We start from the raw sequence: 15,459 nt of genomic DNA, 5'->3' as shown, positions 1-15,459 counted from the left end.
CCGCGCACCCCAGGAATACAAGTACCCCACTCGCACAGGGCCTATCGCGTGTGAAACTTCCCGCGTACCCCAGGAATACACGTACCCCACTCGCACAGGGCCAATCGCGTGTGGAACTTCCAGCGCACCCCCTGAATTACACGTACCCCGCTCCGAACGCGTGTGAAACTTCCCGCGCACCCCACGAATACACGCCCCCCACTCGCACAGGGCATATCACATGTGAAACTTCCTGCGCACCTCAGGAATACATGTACCCCACTCGCACAGGGCCTATCGCGTGTGAGACTTCCCGCGAACCCCAGTAATACACGTTTCCCGCTTGCCGTGTGCTGTGTGGCGGCCCTGTATACTGGTACAGGGTTAGCGCAGCCCTTTGCGCTGGATTGGGGATTTTGATGGCTTTTCCTTGCGTGAGGGGCGTTCTTGGGGGTGTAACTGGCGCTGCTGCAGGGTTGCTGCGCCACTGTGCGCCACGGCTCGTTTTGGTAGCTAAAATCCATGAATACGCTGTGCGCGGAAATGGATTTTAGCGCACACGGCTGGCGCAGAGTTTCGCATGCGCACACTGTGCGCCAGCCGCGTGCGCCACTTGTGCGCTGAATTCTATGAATTACCCCCTAAGTCTCTCTGAAGATGGGAGCAGGCTAAGGAGAGGTTTCAAAGTTGTACCCCCCTCAGGAGTCAGGGGTCGGTTGGTTAATTTAGCCCATCAGGGTCACCCAGGCATTGGGAGCACGAAGAGATTATTGAGACAATCGTTTTGGTGGCCGGGTATGGACAGTGAGGTAGAAAGGAAGGTTTGTTCTTGCAGGGAGTGTGAGAGGAGTGACAAAGGAAAAGTTATGAGAGAGATTCCACTTTCACCCGTGCAGGTTCCGAGTGAACCCTGGAGGAATATTGCAGTGGATCTTCTGAGTCCCATACAAGGGTTAGGAAATGGATTCAAGTTTGTTGTAGTGATGGTCGATTACCACTCTAAATGGTTAGAGTGAGAGCTTTGAGGGAAGCCACTACAAGTGAGATGATAGCATTTTTTGAGGATATATTTTTCCGAGAAGGCTTTCCAACTGAAATAATTACAGACAATGAGGTCCAGTTTTGTTTGAAGAGAAAGAAGGAGTTTCTTACACGCTTTGGGATCAGACATTTGCGTACAGCATTGCATCACCCCAGAGGGAATGAATTAGTTGAACAGGCCAATAGATTTCTCAAAGGAGGAATAGAGTTGGCATTTAGTTCGGAATTGTTGTGGACGGAGGTATTGAAAGAGATGGTTTGGAGTTACTGCATCACACCTCATTCTATCACCAAGGTTTCCCCATTTGTATCGTTGAAGGGCCGTCAGCCAGCCACCAAGCTGTGTCCTGGTTGGTTGGAGTTATCAGGGTGTGTGAAAGTTGACCGACAGGAAGTTATGAAACTGATAACAGAGGCTCAAAGTGAGTATAAGCCCAGATTTGGGTATAAGTGCCTGGGGAGCAAGTTTATAGGACCAAAGAGAATTGCAGCAGTTTGTGGCAGTGTGGTAATTGTAGAAGGAGGTGAATGTTGGTCAAAAGGGAGGTTGGTCAAATGTTCTGCAGTGAGAAATGAAGAAGTGGTGTCGGAGAGTGCTGAGAGAGTGGAAGAGGATGAAGTTCACCATGGCAAAAATGGTGTGGCTGATCAGGCCACGGTCATGGACATGCCTAAAGGCAGAATCAAAAAGATGCCTATTCGTTTTAAGGATTTCTGTTGTGAGTAATGAGCTCAAGCATCATTGTTTGCTATGTATAAGGAGGGAGATGTGTTAAGATAAATTCTTGTGTTGACGTTTCTTGTTTTCTTTTGACAGGGTTCCAGAACTATCTTTGGTTCTGGAACCACTTTTTACTGTTGGTGCGTACTGTGTGCAGTGCCTGTTGCCTGCTCCTTTATACTTAATAAAGTATCTCCTTTATAACTCACCTGGCGTCAGAGTACAATCAACACAGAGCAATACTTGATATTACCTCAGGTACTGTCAACGTTTCTATGAGCATTACAGAGAGAGCTATCGATCAATTAAAATTAGACAGGCCACAGCTTCTATGGAAGAGTGCTACATTTGAAGGTACTGTAAAATTAGTGTACCGAATGTGTGCCTACATATCACAATACACCACAAATATTGTACCTCTGGCTTTCCTGACGTTTTCCCCGGACCACTCCCTTCAGTTACTCTGCCGTCTGAGTCATTTTTTTCCAGCGCCCGGCAATGGGAACCTACCAGGGCATTACAACTCCGGCAGTCCCAGTAATTACTCATTGCCGGTCGCCGGACAATATTACTCCCCATTCCCATTTGAGTCCCATTGCACTAAATAGGAATGGGGAAGACGGTTGGTTTCATGAATAGTGCCGGTGCATTCGTCAAGGTCTGCGAGCAGGTGCCATTCCGCCTGCCAGACCTAACTAACGGGCCTCATTACGAGTTTGGAGGTAGCCATGCCGCTATTTGAATGGGGACTTGCCGGGTCATTCCAACCTTGGAGGACCCGGTAAGTCCCCATCAGGGAAGCCATCCCCATTCCCATTCAAGCCCCCATAGGGCTCAATGGAGATGGGGAGGGAGCTAATAACGGGCCCGTTAACAACGGGCCTGTTATTAGCTCCCTGGTTCTTTAGCAGCTCCTGCAACAGGACCTCGGAATGCAGCAGTAAGGGGTTAACAGCACCGGCACCCTTACCGCTGCACTTGGAATGATGCCCATAGTTTGTTGGTTCAGAAACAATGGTGCCGGCAAGCTTACCAGTACTGTTGTTTCCGGACCGAACGGCAACCTTATAATGAGGTCGAAGCACCGTCTTCGTTTGAACTATTACAAACAAATATTAATTGTTTTCTCAGTAATTTGTTTGATCTATACATTTTAAAGATATTGGGCCTCATTACGGCTTTGGCGGTAGCCATGGCATGGCTGCCTCCAAAACCGGGTCCGGGTTCCCTGAATGGGGAATTACCGGGCCATTCCAAGTTTGGAGGGCCCGGTAATTCCTCCCTCAGGGAACCCGGGCCCGGACCTTCCCCATTCCCATTCGAGCCCCCATAGGGCTCAAGGGAATGGGTGCAGGGAGCTAACAACGGGCCGATTACGACCCTTGTTAGCTCCCTGGTCCCCTTGCGAGACCCGGTAAGGACGCCTGGTTTTAGCAGGCATCCTTACCGGGTCCCGCGAGGCGACCTCGTAATCAGGCGGAATGGGTTTAACACATCCATTAGCGGCACCCGTTAGCAAATTCCGCTAATGTTATAATGAGGCCCATTAAATACTCATACATTTTTCAATAGCGGTTTTCTTCTTGTTTAACTTTTGCTTCCGAGAATCATGTGCATTGTGATTTAGGTGCTCCAAACATGTACCCTTCCTTTGGGAATATCACTTGCTAGCACTATATGCCCCTTCTCACGTTGGGGGCATGCATTTCTAGGGTTTTCCCTTTCAGTAGTCTCAGCTGGCACAGAAGGGAGACATCACCCCAGCAGTTCTACATGCCCAGGGATATCACTCTCTAGTGTACCCAGTTCCCAAAGCAACTGGGGGTTCCCATGTGTTTCTAGATCTGGAAGGCGCCGGCAAGTCTCTGGCACAGATCTGTTTCAAGATGGAGACCCTGCAATTAATAGCACACATGACTTCTGAGGGAGACTGGCTCGCATCAATTAAATGATTTTATGGTTATCTCCACGTTCCCATGAGAACAACAAAGTATACCTTCTTCGGATCTGCTATGGGGATGCAGCATTTGCAATTTACAGTCCTCCCTTTCGGACTCTGCTCTGCCCTAAGAATGTTCAACAAAACACTGGTACCAGTGGCGGGCTTGCGGCATACAGCGGGAGTGGCCACCGGTCTGTACTCGGATGACTGGCTAGTGGAAGGAGTTTCCCAGAAGGATGCAGAAAATAGGTAGTCGAGTAAGACTGACTGGTTAATGACCATTTAAGGTCAGATCTCACTTCCCGACCCCCGAGACAGCAAATGCAGCAGGAACTGACGCATCCTTTAGCAAAGAACCAAGCTCCAGCATAAAAATGGCTTTGGGTGCAAGGATTAATGGCAGCCTTAGTGAAGCCATGGGCAAGGCTCCAACTTTGCTATCTCTCACCTCCTTGCCACTTCATGGGGGCACATGAAATTAATGGATTTCGAAGCCCTGATTCCAGTTACGCCATAGGTCTATCCCTTCTGAGCCTCTGCCAGATCCAGGAGATCTTCTCAGGAGATTCCATCTCAACTCTCTGGAACCCGCTGTCATACCCACGGACACCAGCTTACTGTGTTGACTCTGTTATGGGACAACAAGACTACCCAGGGTTGTAGGACCTCTCAAGTGGCAAGAATGTCATTGAGTTGAGAGGCTGCCCTCAGGGCACTGAAATCCTTTGTGGACTAAATCCATGGAAGAGTGGTTCACATCCGAATGGAGAACACCACAGCCCTAGCCATAATCAACTGGAGAGGGGCACAAGTTCTCAGACACTGGACGCACTGCCTTATGGCTGGAAATATGGCTGGAAAAGATCCCGCTCATACACACGGCTTCCTGTGGGAAGAGGGAGTGTCAAACACTGCAGTGGACACACTGAGCAAGATGTTTCCAGTGTCCCAGAAACTAGCCATAAACCCTGATGTGTTCAAAGTCCTCCAAGAGACCTCCGGCATAGCCCCCTTATTACCTCACAGAAGAAAAACTGCATGTTTGTCATTTGCTCCACCAAATAGTGAGCCCAGGGTTCAGAAGAAATGCACGTATATGCATTCTCTCTGATTCCCCTGTCTCCAAAGTTCAATTGAAGCTGAGGTACAGTCTGGCCCACTTTATACTGATTGCTATGTATTGGGCCAGGAGGTCCTGGTTCCTCCTCCTACTATAAGTGCCATTCTCCCCACCTCATCCTGTTCCATTCCTGGTGAAGGGTGTCAATGCCTATCCCTCCTCTAACAACTGGTGGATGTGGGTGGCTCTTGAGAGTTAAGCACACTGTAAACAAGGTCTCTTGGGGGGAGTTGCTTCAGGGTTCTAGGAGAACTTCAACTCTTCTCCAAGCACGGGTCTCCCTTCTCGTCAGGGTGCCTCAAGAACATTGTGATTCTTTTCGAATGCGGGATCAAGCACATCACCCCGTTCCTGCCTGAGGGATTCCAAATGAGTCCAGCTCACTTTTCACCTAGGGCTCAAAGATGGGCCACCTAAGCATTCAGAGAACGTTACGGTGAAAGTCCATGTATGAGTCCATCATTGTCCAAATCCTCAAAGGTTTTTCATAGCCAGATCCAGTCAGGTATCTAGCGACTGGGTTTTTATCCTTTGACGTGGCGTGTGAGTCGCAGATTAAAGGAAAGGACACCCGTGAGCACACAAGTCAGCTGACTTGTGATGCTGCTTGCTTTTGCAAGCACAGAAGGAAAGGAGGCCCGGCATCAGAAATGCCTGCCAGTGGTCCCCAACCGCCACGTGAGGCAGTAACGCTGCAAAGCGGTTCCTGACCTCCCATTACTCTGATGTGGTGAACGTGGCATGCGCAGACTGTCTTGGGCGCCCGGACCGCAGTGGAAAGAGCAGGTGAGTCTGGGTCTGACCGGGACCCTAAGACCTGCTGGGTTAAGGCTTTGTGAAGTGTTAGGAGGCAGAGGCGTTGCTAGGGGGGGTTAAGAGGGCTATAGCCCCGGGTCTTTTTGTTGTAGCCCCGGGTAGAAGCTCAGGTGCAACAGCCAAAATGCTAGCTAGCCCCGAGTCCTCCCAGTCCTGTAATTAGCTTAGTCCGAGATCTTTTCCAGACCTAGCAACACCCCTGTTAGGAGGAGTAAGGAATCCTAAAGCAGCATGCTGGAAAGACAGCTCAGCAGTTTAGGCAACTCTTGCTGAGATGTTATATGTTTAGACGTCCTGTAAGACTGTAAGCCCTGTAAGCCCTTTGTCTTTTTTTCCCAATTCCTACTGCTAAAGGTGTTGTATATGTTGAAAAGGAGTGTGGGAGCCCCTCTACTGAGAACGAACATGGGTCAAGTACCCTGTTCTATGGAATGTCTTTCACTCAGGAGGATCTACAACCATGTTTTAGCTCACTGCACCCTTCACAGAGGAGGAATTTCCATTTGCATTTCAGTCTTTGTCCTACTCACAAGTGCAGTCCAGCACCGAAATGCTAGGCAATTCTCCTCTTAACAAGAGTACCATCAGCAACCTCAGACATGCGTTTCAGCCTTGCTGGACCTCCTCAGTGAGGTGAAGCTAAAACGTGTTTGTAGACCCTGCCGAGTGGGCAGCTTCCCACAGAACAGGTTATTTGGCAGTGTTTGTTCTCATTAGAGGGGCCCCCAGTCCTGTTTATGTGTGTTGTAAAATGTGTTGTTTCGACCAGGGAATGGGTACGGCTCCCCGCTTTGATCGGTTTGGCACCTTATGCCCCAGTAGTGAAAATCAAATCAAAATGTTGGGAAAATAATAACTTGGCAACCATGCATTCTGGCACTATTAGTTTTACTTTCCCATTTGTCAGAGATGCCAAGTGGATCACTGTTATTCGTGCCACCTGATTCCAGTCCTGTCTTTTTAACAAACATCTTTTGTAAACTGTTATTCCCGAATCAAAATGGAATGTAAGAGCAAAACGTCCAGTCTCACCATGGAATGTGTTGTAGACAATAATGCCAGGACTGGATAAAGGCGACTGATGACATGGGGCCAGTGAGAAACTCTACAGCTTAAGTGATTGGATTGAGAGAGGGCCTGACACACTATTAAACTCAATGGCCTACCTAACACCTATGCAGCCTACAGCATCAAAGCTTCCATTACTGGGTCGCATGTTGCTTTAGGGCTGTATCTAGGCTGGGGGGCAACCTTCCCCTTGAAGAGAAGGAGCTGCCTAAACAGAAGCAAAACAATACAGTAAATGTTTCTTATCATAAGTACCCACTGTCCTTCAGCACCTCACTCCTACAACCATCCAAATGGCTGGTCCCACAACAACACAGCACCTGTTTACCTAGGTCAGTTAGTGAACTTGAGGTTATTACTTCAGTTGCTACCGAGGCCTACCGTTGCGGGTTCAAGTCCCATAAGTGCCACTTGATTTGCACCGAGAGCCGTTACATTTATTTATTTATTTATTATGCAATTGTAAGGCACTTCTACAGCAAGTAAATTGTGTTTCAAAGCGCCCACAGGACAACAGGGAGGGAACATGGGAGTGAAATGCAAATATAACAATGAAAGAAAGAGGTGGTCCTACTGGGCCTTGTGAGCATTCAGAACGTGTAAATGCAGAGAGAGAGAAGGGATGAGGGAGGGGGCTACATGTTGGGAGTACCACAAGGGAAGTGCTGGGTGGTAGGCAGCTGTTAAGTGACTTGGTGAGACTGGTCAACTGCCAATAAATAAGTGCAGGCCTGTGGTGCCACAGGACTGGGGTGCCAAGGCAATTGCTGGTAGCGGGCAGAGGCTGAAGGTGATTGGGTGTGTGAGGCCAGGCCCCGGGTGGACACAGAAAGGACCTAGTCACCAATCTCAGCAATGGTGGGATTTAGCAAAGGAGGGAGGAAGGGAAGGAGGAGGTGGAAAGGAAGTTCTTGAGGAGTTCCCAGAATTTGAGGAGATTCGACTCAAGATGAAGAGGAAGGGGGAGGCTGTTCCATAGGAGGGAGCTAGCCAGGGAAATGGACCAGCCACCATCTCGCTGTTTAGCTAAGCGCTTGACACTCAGATAATTGGTGCCGGAGGAACGTAAAGATCTGGAGGGAGAGTATTTAGTGAGGGCAAGTTGTAACTAGCATGGTCCCCATCCCCAGACAGCATTGTGGATGATGCAGAGGATTTGAATTTGATACTTGCAGCAAACCAGAGCTAGTAGAGAGATTTTAGGGCTGGAAAGATGCGGTCCCTGGGCATGAGGCTAAGGATAAGTCACGCAGCCCGATTCTGGATTAGCTGGAGGGCTCGTAGAGAAGAAGAGGATATATTTAGGAAGAGGCTATTGAAGTAGTCTAACATGGAGAGAAACAGAGCTCTGGAGACATCGAGCTTCTGGGGGAAAGTGAGGAATGGAAGGATTCCTTTGAGGAGGTACAGTTGAAAGTGGTCATTCTTGGCAAGGTCCTGAATGTGAGAGAGGAAGGAAAGAGAGGAGTCAAAGATGTCTCCAACGTTTCTGGCTTCCAATGAAGATGAGGGGGAGAACCCATAGAGGGTGGCCAGAGCGAGGGGGGGGGGAGAGAGCAGGAGTTGCAATGGTAAGGATCTCAGTCTTGCTGGCGTTGAGGTAGAGATCATTGAAAGTACACCAGTGTTGGATTGCAGAAGGCAGTCAGGAATGATGGAAGAAGTAAGGAGAGGATCAGAAGGAAGTTTGAAGAAGATTTGTGGGTCATCTGCATAACACTGTAGGTTAGTGGAGGTGGTGGTGAATAGGTGTGCAAGTAGAGCAAGATAGATGTTAAAGAGGCAGGGAGAAAGGTTGGAGCCCTTAGGGACGCCGCAGGTGGAGACAGAGATGGGGGATGAAAAAGAGCCCAGAATGACATGGGATGGACGGTCATTGAGGAAGGAGATCAGCCAGTCCAGTGTCTGCCTCGAGATACCTACAATATTGTGGAGACGTTTTATGAGGATGGTGTGGTTGACCGTGTCAAATGCAGAGATCAAGTAGAATGAGAACAGTTGGATAGCTGGAATCGAGGGATGCGAGCAGTTCTTCACGGGTGTTCAGAAGAGCGGTTTCCATGCCACTGGATGCTCTGAATCCAGATTGATGGTCGTGTAGGCAGCCAACAGGTTCAGTGTGCTGGGTCAGTTGGGGGAAGACCAGCTTCTCTGAGATTTTGCCAAGGAAGGGGGTGATAGCGATGGGGCAGTAGTTAGCCGGACAAGACAGTCTGCAGAAGGTTTTTTCAGGAGGGGCACACAAGGGAGTTCTTGAGGGAGGAGGGGAAAGATCCAGTAGCAAAAAAATGGTTGCAGAAATCAGCAAGTGCAGGGGCAAGAGAGTCAATATTGTCCTTAATGGTTCTGGAAGAACAGTGGGAGACCTGTTTGGAGGAGACCCTCATGGAGCGGCCAACTCTGGTGACCTCATCAGGTGTGATAGGAGAGAAGGAGGAGAGAAAGGCAGAGGGTATGAGAGGCCACAGGAGGCAGAGGCAGGGGGAAGCATAGGGGGAAAGGGAAGCGAGAGTACTCAGGATGTCCTGAGTTTTTTCAGTGAAGTGTGTGGCCAGTGCATTGCAGAGGGCCTGGGAGGGAAGAGGTGAGGTGGAGACTGCGGAAGGATTGGCTAGTTCTTTGCAGATTTTAAAGAGTTCAGCCATGTTGTTGGATGCACCAGAGACATGAGCCTGGATGTGGGCCCTTTTCTGGATCGAATGGAAAGTCAGTATTGCCTTTGGAGCAGGCGATAGGCCAGTTTGTCAGAGGGTGAGCCTGAGTTCTGCCAATTCTGTGCCGCAGCTCTGCACTTGTGTTTCAGGGCTGCAGGTTCACAGTCGTACCAGGTGTTAGGCTTGGAGGCATGTTTCAGGCAGATCCTCATGACTGAGGCACAGGGCCGGTCTTTGCATAAGGCAGTGCAGGCGGCTGCCTGACGTGCCAGCCTCTTGGGGGGGCGCCAAGAGGATCAACACACAAACATGCTTTTGCATAATTTAATTTTAAAAGTAGTACGTACACCATGTACAGCAGTAATGTTATCTATTTTTTTTTTAAAGTGTTACTCGAATTTGAAATTAGACTCAGTCTGAGAGCACTGTCTGACTCACTGCAAGATGCCTAGGCAGGGATGACATTTGGGGGTTGCTCCCTAACAAAGCCTGACTTGCCCTTTGCGACACCCCAAACATATTCGAAAAGACAGACGTAAAAACAGAAGCTCCGTTTTTGCGTCTGTGCTTTTCAATAAAGGTGTCAGCTTAGTGTCTGTGCCGCTGCGGCGGGCGCCACTTGGTCTCCTCCTGCTTTGAAGAGATCTGTACCTTGCAACCATGAAAAGTTACAGGTCTTGAAAGCACGGGTGAAGGAGCCGAGGGGGTGGTTCTAAATGACATTGGGTGTTTACTTCCTCCTTCAGTTCACATACAAGGAAACACCTTGCAAACATGAAAGCTGGTTCAGAACATCCATCCAGTCTTTTTTTTCCTGTGATACTTATTGCAGAGGAAGCCTCTGCTTGCAGTCAGCACAGGAGGCAGAGCCAAACCCCCTTCGATGTCTGCCGACTGTCGTGCCTTTCACCACACTGGCATTTCCTTCAAGTGCTTGCCGAAGTGGAGGGGAGGTCCTTCCCATGCCGGCCGGACTGTGTGGTAAACTGCAAGGTTCCACCTCATGTATCCCACAGCAACAGGGCATTGAGCGGTACAATTGGAACCTGTGTCAACACACCCAGCATAGCGACTCCAAGAAGATGAGTGATCGAGTCGGTCATAACAAGCAAAGCAATACTAATGAGAAAAGGCCCTGGCAGACTTCAGACTCCAAGGTGATGCGGTTGTCTTGTCTGTCACTGCAAGGACACTGCTAAGATCACCATAAACACTACATGTTTAGTCATGAGCAGTATAAAATGCATACCACCTATGTGCTAATTTGATGCACAGTGTTTTCCCAGGCTAGTGTGGCCTAGACTGAATGGGCGAACCGCCCTTGCAATGACTTTGTCTAATCAGTCACTAATAAAGGCAAGTTGTTTGATAAGTCCTGAACCCTTCACAGAATTATCAAGGCCATCTATGCGCTTACAGCTTCTGCATAGAGTCTAAATAGACCTCGGATGCCGGGCTTGGGCACGTGGACGCGGGGGCTTGTTTTTATAAACGTACTGAATGCTGTGCCGTGGAAAGAGGAACCGTTTCACTGAAGCCAGAGGACCTCACGTGCCTGTCAGACCTGGCAGTTGTGGCTGCAGCCTCTCGCAGTGAAGCCACAGCCCAGGAGCTTGCAACTCAGGTAGAATGCATGTTGCGTTCACCATGCTTTTGATGTTTAGTACATAGAAGAAACAAATTGGCTTTTATTTTATTTTTTGAACAGTTGAGAAATTCTGTCAGCAGCACCATGGTACCTAAAACATTCCCTTCCAGTTATCTTCATGGCCTCAGTGAAAGCTCGGATCGCAATGAAAACAAGCATTGGCAAAGCCAATCTTTTTTTTCTGTCACATGCCAAGTGCTATTCCACATGCTCTCGTAATGCCATTGTATGCCTGGCACAATCGCCATACCTTAAGCATGAATGGCATCAGGGCCTTTCAACTTTTTCAAATGAAAGAGGCCTCGAGCCTCAGGGGGTCCCCCAACAACTGGCTCCCCATGTTGCCAGTCACCAGTCTTGCAACATTGCAATATATTTATTTCACTATTTTTGTTCTATGACTTAAAATATGCACTTTACGGCACTCATTACAAGCTGCATGTCCTCCTCTCCTGGGATATACAGAAGTGTTATCACCTCATGCCTTTTTGAACACATGGAGCTCATTACAAGTATGATGGAGCAGTAAAAAAATTGTCGGTAATGGAATTACTGACACTTTTCCCACACCACCATACTACGAGTATGGCCCTGGAGTGGGGGATATACCTCCAGCATCATGCCAGAGGTAAATCCTCCCACTTTCTGCTGAAAAGCAGCAACATCAGTGGACTTACTGCAGTGGTAATTCCGCTCGTGGTAATTCCACTAAAAATGCCTCATAGAGTCCAAAGGGGTATTAACTCTCCCAACACCACTTGTAATTTGGCAGTAATTTTGCTGGACCAAGTGGTGGTAACAGCAATTCCGTTGGGTGGTATTGCGGTATAGGATTTACCACTGCAATACCACCCAACTCGCGATGAGACCCATAATACAGGTAACATTCTAAGACTGTCACCTAGTATCTAAAGTATGCATTTTCTATTGAATTTGTATTTCCTTCTAGTTATTTATCGAGTGCCCTACTTACAACATTTGCAACATACAATTTTTGTTATTGTCATTTTTGGGGTAGGGGGCGCCAATGATGCTTCTCGCCTGGGGTGCAATCTGGTGTAAGACCGGACCTGCTGGGGCAAGAGTGTCGAAAGTATTAGTGATGGCAAGATGGAGGTTGCTGAGAACGGAGTTAGGGGTAGAGTCTGCTGTGCGGAGAGAGGAGGTGGGTGAAGGTCATTGCAAAGGCAGTAGCAATCACTTGTTTCATCAGATGGATGTACGTGAACGAGGTTGGCAGGGCTAGGGGAGGTGCGGTCAGATGGCAGAGAGGACCACGGTGAGAGGAGAGAATAGTCTGACCAGGAGAGTGGAGTGATGAGTGGGGAGGAGAGCAAAAGATCAATGTGGATAATGGCATCGGGATTGTGTCCAGTCGAATGAGTAGGGCCAGGGGGGATAATGGAGAGGGAGAGCGAGGTGCAGAGGTCACGAAAGAGAGTGGATACCATGATAGAGGAGTCGAGGATGTTGAAGTCACCCAGGAGAAGGAGTTTAGAGTGGTTGTGAGTAGAGAGGGGGAGAAATTAGCCTTTTCAGAGAGGAACAGGTTGGTAGAACCAGATGGCCTGTAGATAGTTGCAATGGGCAGAGAGGAAGTGGGAGAGATGACCAGCTTGCAAACCAGGCTCTGAAACGAAGAGTAAGGCTGGCTGGGTATGATGGAAGAAGGAACCCACTCAGGGAAGATCAGGGCAACCCCACCGCCAGTACGGTTAGGGCGAGGCTTGGAGATGATCTTAAAGCCATCAGGGAAATGGGAGTCAAAAGCAGTGACTGAGCTGGCATTGAACCATGTCTCAGTAAGAGTGAGGATATCAAGATAAAGGTCTTCAAGGAGGAGACAGATGTTGGCAGAGTGTTTGATAGCAGAACATGCGTTAAGAGTGGCTAGGTGCAAGAGGTTACTGCCTTTGAAGGTTTTCCGAGGAGGGGCACAAGGGCGTGGTACAACAGTCGGAGGAGGGGGCACTGAGAGAGTGGAAGAAGGAGTAGCAGGTGTAGGAAGGAAGTTGACGAGGGACAGCAAGCACTGGTCAAAGAGGAGGAGGTTGGGTTGAGGACCCTGAATCAAGATAGTGCCATTCTGATAGACATTAATGATACACCTGGAGGATGAGAAGCCTGCCAAGAGTACTTTCCATCTAGTGCCACCATTAATGGGTGAAGATGTGTGAGGAGAGAGAGTAGAGATAAGATGGGGAGTCCATAGGCCTGGGGGGGTGGCAGAAAAAAATCTGTGTGGAAGTTGCACTGACATATGTGTCTGCGATAGGTAGACCAGGGTTTGTGGTTACAATGTCTTTTAGGAGTGTTTTCTTCAAGACCTCATGAGAGAGGGGGGGTAGGTGATAGTATAGCAGTTTGAAAAGATGGGAGAGGTGGTGATTGTCAAAGGGGCGGCGGACAATAGGAGGAAGATAGAGGAGGGGCTGCACAGCACAGTACAAGCACAAACTCACTGGCAGCCTAGTAGCCAAGGGGAGCAAGAAAACATGTAATGGGAACACTTTAGTACTGAAAAAATTGGTGCAGAAAGGTTAAAAAACAAAGCAGGGTTCGAACTTACACAAGAGGCACAGAATGCAATGCAAAAAGGGGTGCAGTGATGTTAAAAAACACACCAAGATTTGAATTTGCACAGAAGGCACACAAAGCAATGCAAAAATGGGGTGCAGGGGTGTTAAAAAAATACACCAAGACTCGAATTTGCACAAGAGGCACACTATGCAAAATGGGGTGAAGGGAGGTTAAAAAACACACCAAGGTTTGATTTTACACGAGAGGCACAAAAGGTGTTGAAAAGAAGGATTGAGTAAGGGCGGGGAAGCAGAATGGCATAGGCACACCTTGATTCAACAGCTCTTTAGGTTAGAAAAAAAGCGTTAACAGTGTCCAGCCATGACTCATAGGTATTCTTGAGAGGTGCACAAAGTACCAGAGGCCCAAGTTCGTAGGGTAACAGGCTGCACTGCTGTCGTTATATCGGTGGTATGGAAGCGCAATATAAAAACGGGTTTTGATAACAGCTTGGCTTTCCGCGGGACTCGTGCACATTAGTGTCTTTACACACTGTCTGATTCAGAGCAGGGTGTGCAGTAATCCATTTCGTGCCGACATTGAGCGCAGACGTGTCTTTTTGTGTCCGTCCTCTCTGTGAGCACAGGGGAATAGAGTGAATGTAGCACGAGTTTGGAAAGCGGGCCCCAGTCTCCTCCTACTGTCCGGGCTGCAGGTGGCGCCCGAGTTCGCCTCAATGCAAACAATGGTGAATGAGCTTCTTCGCAGCTGGCATGGGGCAACTCGCACTCGCTACTGCTTGTGGATGTGCACATATTGATTAGATGCCACAGCATGAAGGTGCCTTAGTTTAGCTAAAAGCCAGAACTGGCTAAATTGCCCACGTGATGCTGGCAGCCCCGTACCCCGCAGCTATGTTAACATTTCACGTCTGACAAGCGGCAACCTGAGGGGTGTTCGCCCGAGCCCCTTCTTACGCCGCCCCAGCCCATTCCTCCAGACACCCGGATAGGGGCGCAAACACCGCGATTCATTCACTCACCGGATACAAAAATGGCGCCGCGCCAGAATCCGACTCTTAACAGAGGTGCGTGCAGGGACAGAGCGTGGAGATGAGAGGCGGGCGCCCGTCGCTTCAGGAGTGAGAAGGAACCCCCGAGACGCGCTTCTCATAGCGAAAGAACACACACGAGGAAGTGGCCCAGGCGCGGCGGTGGGGGAAGGCGCCGGGCTGTGCCTTAAGCGTGCACCACACATCCCGAGTCCCGTGATGCTGCGTGTCACTCTCGCCAACGGCCCTAGCTGCCTCCACCCTTCCTTCAGAGCACGGTCTGCCTGCATCGTCGAGCTCCCAAGGGGACTCCCCCGAGTTGGGCAATGACAAGTGAATGTGGGGCTTTTCTGTTTGGGTGTGTACGTTTGGAAACGCCTGGATTTAGAGTGATACGTGATGCCGAGAGCCTGACCTGAGGTCTAAGAGATGTCATAAGTAACTCCCTGCCAGGTCCACCCCATCTTCCGAAACCTGAGCAGAAGCTAGTGAGAACATCCTTTTATTATTAGTATTTATTATTTGCAATAAGTGCTACAAGCCCATTGCCAAAGAGCGGCAACAAAAGCCTGGAGCGTGGCCAGTTTTTTTAAGAGGTCCAGGAGTGGCTCAGGCTGAACAAACGGGGAAGAGCTTAAAGGAGGCTTTCTGGCCCAACTCTTGTTTCCAAATTCCTGCATCAAGCTCATTGAGGAGGTAGAGATAATTGCGGGTAGCCAATCGGTAGCCCTACAGATGTGTTGACCTACAGCACCCACCAGCCCTAGCCAGGATTGTCAATGGCGAGGGATCGTGGGAGTCTGGAGCCAAAACATCTGGAGGGCTGCAGGGCGCCCACCAATGTGTGATACCTGAGAACGAGGCCCAACCTTGGCACTGCTGCCATGATATCTAAGAAT

At 49.3% G+C, this 15,459-nt stretch overlaps 1 protein-coding gene across 2 annotated transcripts in view; it reads right to left on the bottom strand.

Annotated features, from left to right (window-relative positions):
* Positions 1 to 15,459, bottom strand: part of LOC138580432 (bactericidal permeability-increasing protein-like) — a 279,140-nt gene that overhangs the window by 227,233 nt on the left and 36,448 nt on the right. Inside the window, exon 1 of one of the 2 annotated variants that reach the window (XM_069650972.1) lies at positions 14,552 to 14,773. The exons of the other annotated variant lie outside the window; for it this stretch is intronic. The gene's annotated coding sequence lies outside the window, so the exon portion shown is untranslated. Of the gene's footprint in view, positions 1 to 14,551; positions 14,774 to 15,459 lie in introns of those variants that run through there. 2 annotated transcript variants of the gene reach the window in all.

The sequence above is a fragment of the Ambystoma mexicanum genome, chromosome 3p (assembly GCF_040938575.1).
Source record: "Ambystoma mexicanum isolate Mex_15411 chromosome 3p, UKY_AmexF1_1, whole genome shotgun sequence".
NCBI classification, from domain to species: Eukaryota; Metazoa; Chordata; class Amphibia; order Caudata; family Ambystomatidae; genus Ambystoma; species Ambystoma mexicanum.
This window is presented reverse-complemented; position numbering and strand designations above follow the sequence as displayed.